The sequence below is a fragment of the Oncorhynchus clarkii genome, chromosome 3 (assembly GCF_045791955.1).
Source record: "Oncorhynchus clarkii lewisi isolate Uvic-CL-2024 chromosome 3, UVic_Ocla_1.0, whole genome shotgun sequence".
Classification (NCBI taxonomy): domain Eukaryota; kingdom Metazoa; phylum Chordata; class Actinopteri; order Salmoniformes; family Salmonidae; genus Oncorhynchus; species Oncorhynchus clarkii.
Window position 1 is genome coordinate 6,397,719 of NC_092149.1, and position 7,544 is coordinate 6,405,262.

Below are 7,544 nucleotides of genomic sequence, written 5' to 3' on the forward strand. Positions count from 1 at the left end.
TTTACCTGAAAACGGTGGTCTAGCAATGATTAACAACCAATTTGACAGCTTGGAGAATTGAGAAAATAATGTGCAGATGTTTCACTATCCAGGTGTGGAAAGTGCTTAAGACTTACCCAGAAACACTCACACCTGTAATCACTGTCAAAGGTGCTTCTACAACATAGTGACTCGGGTGTGAAAACTCATGTAACTTATATTTATATATATTTCATTTGAGTAAATTTGAAAACATGATTTCACTTTTATTATGGGGTATGTGTCTAGATGGGTGAGGGGAAAACAGATCTATATAATCCAGGCTATAACAACAACTGTGGAATAAGTCCATGGGTGTAAATACTTTCTGAAGACACTATAACAAACATATAAAACACAACATGTAAAGTTTTGGTCCCAGGTTTCATGAGCTGAAATAAAAGATCCCAGAAATGTTCCATGCACACAAAACGTTTCTCAAATGATGTGCACATTAGTTAACATCCTTGTCAGTGAGCATTTCACCTTTTGCCAATTTAATCCATCCATCTGACAGGAGTGGCATATCAAGAAGCTCATTAAACAGCATGATCATTACACAGGTGCACCTTGTGTTCAAGGTTTGAGGGAGAGTGCAATTGGAATGCTGACTGGAGGAATGTCCGCCAGAGCTTTCAATGTTTATTTCTCTACCATAAGCTGCTTTCGTTTTAGAGAATTTGTCAGTATGTTGAACCGGCCTCACAACCGCGGCCCACTTGTAACCACACCGTCCCAGGACCTCCACATCCGGCTTCTTCACCTGCGGGATCGTCTGAGACCAGCCATCCGAACAGCTGATGAAACTGTAGGTTTGCACAACTGAATCATTTTTGCACAAACTGTCAGAAACCGTCTCGTGGAAGCTCATCTACGAGCTCGTCCTCCTCAGTCAACCTCATTGCAGTTTGGTGTCGTGACTGATTTCAGTGGGCAAATGCTCACCTTCGATAGGCACTGACACGCTGGAGAAGTGTGCTCTTCAGGGATGAATCCCGGTTTCAACTGTACCGGGCAGATGGCAGGCAGCATGTATGGCTTTGTGTGGGCGAGCGGTTTGCTGATGTCAACGTTGTGAACAGAGTGCCCCATGGTGGCGGTGGGGTTATGGCATATGATACGGACAACTAACACAATTGCATTTTATCGATGGCAATTTGAATGCACAGAGATACAGTGACGAGATCCTGAGGCCCATTGTTGTGCCATTCATCCGCCACAATCACCTCGTTTCAGCACGATAATGCACGGCCCCATATCCCAAGGATCTGTACACAATTCCTGGAAGCTGAAAATGTCCCAGTTATTCCATGGCCTGCATACTCACCAGACATGTCACCCATTGAGCATGTTTGGAATGCTCTGTATCGATGTGTAGGACGGCGTGTTCCAGTTCCCGCCAATATCCAGGAACTTCACACAGCCATTGAAGAGAAGTGGGACAACGTTCCGCAGGCCAACAGCCTGATCAACTCTATTTTTAAAGTATTCCCAGTCGTGAAATCCATAGATTAGGTCCTAATGAATTTATTTCAATTGAACGATTTCCTTATATGAACTAACTCTGTAAAACCTTTGGAATTATTGTTTATATTTTTGTTCAGTGTAGCTTTGCTGGAGGCCATTTTCCCTGAAAAGCCTCATAATTGATGTTTGGTCCATACAGTACCATGTTACCAGACCCCCTGTTTTCCTCCAAACTACTCTCTACTTTTATAAAGCCAGTAGAGTCGACCAACTGTCCAATCATTGCCATTTTTACATTTAAATGTACTGTAGGTCATTTAGCCAACACTTATCTAGAGTGACCTGAATATATGGAGTGGTAAACACCAGTAAAACAGAAAGGAAAATCCTACCACTGCTGCTCAGGCTCCCTGGTGATTTATAACGTTGTGACCCTGGGAGCGTAAGCAGTGGTGAGCAGCGTTTTCCAGGAGTTTTCCTTACAACTCCAGGACCTGCGGAAAGCACCTGGATGTCCGTACGTTCTCCAGCTGTTGTAGATGGGAAACATCAGTTTAATAATAATGGTGTAAAGTGTTTTAATTAAATGACCGTCCTTGTAACTTGCCACGCAGGAGAAAAGATCCAGGAGAAAAGGTAAACAAAGAACGGTGGACTAAAGCTCTATTCAGTCTACATCACTGAAGAGTTACAGATTGCACAGTAGAATTTAAGGAAATTTTCCCGATTTAAGCCAACTTTTAGCGCTTACCACGAATGCATTCTTTGCTAAAGAAGGAACATTGCCTTTAAATTTAAATCACGCTGGAATGCTGAACTTTTGCGATGCGGATTGAATAGATCCCTTGACACGCTCCCAATTCTGAGCAGTAGTTTTAGGCCAGGATTCAATCCAAGCTGCGTTATCATAGAGCAGTGACTTTTAAAGGTCATTTACGCTTGATGCACCTTCTGCCGTGAATGATAATGTCCACAAACAAAAAAATGCCTTTAAAAGGATCATGGTCAGCTGTCCAGTGCACTACTCAATTCAATTCAATTCAATTCAATTCAAGGGCTTTATTGGCATGGGAAACATGTGTTAACATTGCCAAAGCAAGTGAGGTAGACAACATACAAAGTGAAAATATAAAGTGAAAAACAACAAAAATTAACAGTAAACATTACACATACAGAGGTTTCAAAACAGTAAAGACATTACAAATGTCATATTATATATATATATACAGTGTTTTAACAATGTACAAATGGTTAAAGGACACAAGATAAAATAAATAAGCATAAATATGGGTTGTATTTACAATGGTGTGTGTTCTTCACTGGTTGCCCTTTTCTCGTGGCAACAGGTCACAAATCTTGCTGCTGTGATGGCACACTGTGGAATTTCACCCAGTAGATATGGGAGTTTTTCAAATTTGGATTTGTTTTCGAATTCTTTGTGGATCTGTGTAATCTGAGGGAAATATGTCTCTCTAATATGGTCATACATTGGGCAGGAGGTTAGGAAGTGCAGCTCAGTTTCCACCTCATTTTGTGGGCAGTGAGCACATAGCCTGTCTTCTCTTGAGAGCCATGTCTGCCTACGGCGGCCTTTCTCAATAGCAAGGCTATGCTCACTGAGTCTGTACATAGTCAAAGCTTTCCTTAATTTTGGGTCAGTCACAGTGGTCAGGTATTCTGCCGCTGTGTACTCTCTGTTTAGGGCCAAATAGCATTCTAGTTTGCTCTGTTTTTTTGTTAATTCTTTCCAATGTGTCAAGTAATTATCTTTTTGTTTTCTCATGATTTGGTTGGGTCTAATTGTGCTGTTGTCCTGGGGCTCTGTAGGGTGTGTTTGTGTTTGTGAACAGAGCCCCAGGACCAGCTTGCTTAGGGGACTCTTCTCCAGGTTCATCTCTCTGTAGGTGATGGCTTTGTTATGGAAGGTTTGTGAATCACTTCCTTTTAGGTGGTTGTAGAATTTAACGGCTCTTTTCTGGATTTTGATAATTAGTGGGTATCGGCCTAATTCTGCTCTGCATGCATTATTTGGTGTTCTACGTTGTACACGGAGGATATTTTTGCAGAATTCTGCGTGCAGAGTCTCAATTTGGTGTTTGTCCCATTTTGTGAAGTCTTGGTTGGTGAGCGGACCCCAGACCTCACAACCATAAAGGGCAATGGGCTCTATGACTGATTCAAGTATTTTTAGCCAAATCCTAATTGGTATGTTGAAATTTATGTTTCTTTTGATGGCATAGAATGCCCTTCTTGCCTTGTCTCTCAGATCGTTCACAGCTTTGTGGAAGTTACCTGTGGCGCTGATGTTTAGGCCAAGGTATGTATAGTTTTTTGTGTGCTCTAGGGCAACAGTGTCTAGATTGAATTTGTATTTGTGGTCCTGGTGACTGGACCTTTTTTGGAACACCATTATTTTGGTCTTACTGAGATTTACTGTCAGGGCCCAGGTCTGACAGAATCTGTGCATAAGATCTAGGTGCTGCTGTAGGCCCTCCTTGGTTGGTGACAGAAGCACCAGATCATCGGCAAACAGCAGACATTTGACTTCGGATTCTAGCAGGGGGAGGCCGGGTGCTGCAGACTTTTCTAGTGCCCGCGCCAATTCGTTGATATATATGTTGAAGAGGGTGGGGCTTAAACTGCATCCCTGTCTAACCCCACGACCCTGTGTGAAGAAATGTGTGTGTTTTTTGCCAATTTTAACCGCACACTTGTTGTTTGTGTACATGGATTTTATAATGTCGTATGTTTTACCCCCAACACCGCTTTCCATCAGTTTGTATAGCAGACCCTCATGCCAGATTGAGTCGAAGGCTTTTTTGAAATCAACAAAGCATGAGAAGACTTTGCCTTTGTTTTGGTTTGTTTGGTTGTCAATTAGGGTGTGCAGGGTGAATACATGGTCTGTTGTACGGTAATTTGGTAAAAAGCCAATTTGACATTTGCTCAGTACATTGTTTTCATTGAGGAAATGTACGAGTCTGCTGTTAATAATAATGCAGAGGATTTTCCCAAGGTTACTGTTGACACATATTCCACGGTAGTTATTGGGGTCAAATTTGTCTCCACTTTTGTGGATTGGGGTGATCAGTCCTTGGTTCCAAATATTGGGGAAGATGCCAGAGCTAAGTATGATGTTAAAGAGTTTTAGTATAGCCAATTGGAATTTGTTGTCTGTATATTTGATCATTTCATTGAGGATACCATCAACACCACAGGCCTTTTTGGGTTGGAGGGTTTTTATTTTGTCCTGTAACTCATTCAATGTAATTGGATAATCCAGTGGGTTCTGGTAGTCTTTAATAGATGATTCTAAGATCTGTATTTGATCATGTATATGTTTTTGCTCTTTATTCTTTGTTATAGAGCCAAAAAGATTGGAGAAGTGGTTTACCCATACATCTCCATTTTGGATAGATAATTCTTCTTGTTGTTGTTTGTTTAGTGTTTTCCAATTTTCCCAGAAGTGGTTAGAGTCTATGGATTCTTCAATTGCATTGAGCTGATTTCTGACATGCTGTTCCTTCTTTTTCCGTAGTGTATTTCTGTATTGTTTTAGTGATTCACCATAGTGAAGGCGTAGACTCAGGTTTTCCGGGTCTCTATGTTTTTGGTTGGACAGGTTTCTCAATTTCTTTCTTAGATTTTTGCATTCTTCATCAAACCATTTGTCATTATTGTTAATTTTCTTCGGTTTTCTATTTGAGATTTTTAGATTTGATAGGGAAGCTGAGAGGTCAAATATACTGTTAAGATTTTCTACTGCCAAGTTTACACCTTCACTATTACAGCGGAACGTTTTACCCAGGAAATTGTCTAAAAGGGATTGAATTTGTTGTTGCCTAATTGTTTTTTGGTAGGTTTCCAAACTGCATTCCTTCCATCTATAGCATTTCTTAATGTTACTCAGTTCCTTTGGCTTTGATGCCTCATGATTGATTATTGCTCTGTTTAAGTAGACTGTGATTTTGCTGTGGTCTGATAGGGGTGTCAGTGGGCTGACTGTGAACGCTCTGAGAGACTCTGGGTTGAGGTCGGTGATAAAGTAGTCTACAGTACTACTGCCAAGAGATGAGCTATAGGTGTACCTACCATAGGAGTCCCCTCGAAGCCTACCGTTGACTATGTACATACCCAGCGTGCGACAGAGCTGCAGGAGTTGTGACCCGTTTTTGTTGGTTATGTTGTCATAGTTGTGCCTAGGGGGGCATATGTGGGAGGGAATGCTGTCACCTCCAGGCAGGTGTTTGTCCCCCTGTGTGCTTAGGGTGTCAGGTTCTTGTCCGGTTCTGGCATTTAGGTCGCCACAGACTAGTACATGTCCCTGGGCCTGGAAATGATTGATTTCCCCCTCCAGGATGGAGAAGCTGTCTTCATTAAAATATGGGGATTCTAGTGGGGGGATATAGGTAGCACACAGGAGGACATTTTTCTCTGTTAGGATAATTTCCTTTTGAATTTCTAGCCAAATGTAAAATGTTCCTGTTTTGATTAATTTAATGGAGTGAGTTAGGTCTGCTCTATACCAAATTAGCATACCCCCTGAGTCCCTTCCCTGTTTCACACCTGGTAGTTTGGTGGATGGGACTACCAGCTCTCTGTAACCTAGAGGGCAACCAGTGGGTCCGTCTCCTCTATACCAGGTTTCTTGCAGGATGACAATGTCTGTATTACCGATTTCTTTGGTGAAGTCCGGGTTTCTGCTCTTTAGGCCAAAGGCAGATGACCTCAGGCCTTGGATATTCCATGATAATATAGTGAAGGCTTTTTGTTCCATAGAGTGTCCAATGTTGTTGGTCGTGGTTTGGCCTCAGGCCAGTAAGTGTGAGCAGAGCCTGCTGAGCATCTGGTACATGCCATTGGCTTCGGCGAGTGTGAGAGTGGGGGTTGGGACTGTTTGCCCGCTCACTACCTGGGCGTATGTGTGGCTTCCATGTTGAGGCCCTCTTTGCGGGGGTGGGGTGCATGGGGTGGGCAGGAGTGGCATAGGTCTGACCTGGGTGGGCCTAAATGGGGTGTGGGCATGGTTGACGTGGGGGGGTGTTGATTGGTTGGGGTGGGGGTGTGGATGTGTCTGGGTGTACTGTGGTCTGGATGTAATTCCTCTTGGCGTGGGTCCTCTATGTGTAGGTCCAGGGGGGGGTCCTGCAGATCTGGGAGGGTGTCTCGCTGGTCTGGATGGGGTGTCTATTGATCTGTTGCTCCTGTGTGAAGTGTTGGGGATACGTTTGAGAGCGATGTCCTTTAGAGTTCGGGCAAAGGTGGGCACTGCTGCCTTGTAGAGGTGGACCTGGTCATAGAGGCTGTTCAAGTCCAGGGTGGAGTGGTGGGCCAGGAAAACGTTTGGTTTTGAGGCACAGTCACGGGAAATACTTGCATTTACCCGCTGTATTGTGGCAGGGTGGAAGTCTTTTCGTGGTAGCAGGGTGGAGATAACCACTTGTGCGTTGGGGAAAGTAGAAGAAGCCTTTTCAATCACTCTCTTCAGTGCTGTGGCCACTCTTTCCTGCAGTGCTCTCAGGTCGTTTGTGCCTGTGTGTATTATTATGTGGCTGGGTGAGCCTAGTTTGGCCTCAGACAGAAGGTCGAGGGCACGCTGGGTGTTTGGACACCAGAGTTTAGACACACTGTGTTTGGGAAAAAGTTTTTTTTTCTTCTATATATTTCCCATTTGAGTCCATAAGTAGTACAATCTGTGTCTTGTGTTTGTCCTCAGTGGGTGTGGGGGGGTTGTCAAAAGGGCTATCAGGGTGGCTGACAGGGGGGGTGCTCAGAGGGGGTGAGAGCCTCTGGGCTTGGGGTTCTTCATTTGTCTGTTCTGCTGTGATTTCGACTCTATGGTCAGGGTCTGGTGTGGACTGTTCTGCTGTGGTGTCGACTCTATGTTCAGGGTCTGGTGTGGACTGTTCTGCTGTGGTGTCGAGACTTTTGTTGGGTGCTGAAGTGGGCTGTTCTGCTGGCTTCTCTGTGGGGGTGGCCACCTCTCTAGTGGGTTGTTCTCTGTCACACGCCGTCCCCATCAACTTCTCCTCCATCCCCCTCAACCTCTCCTCCACCAG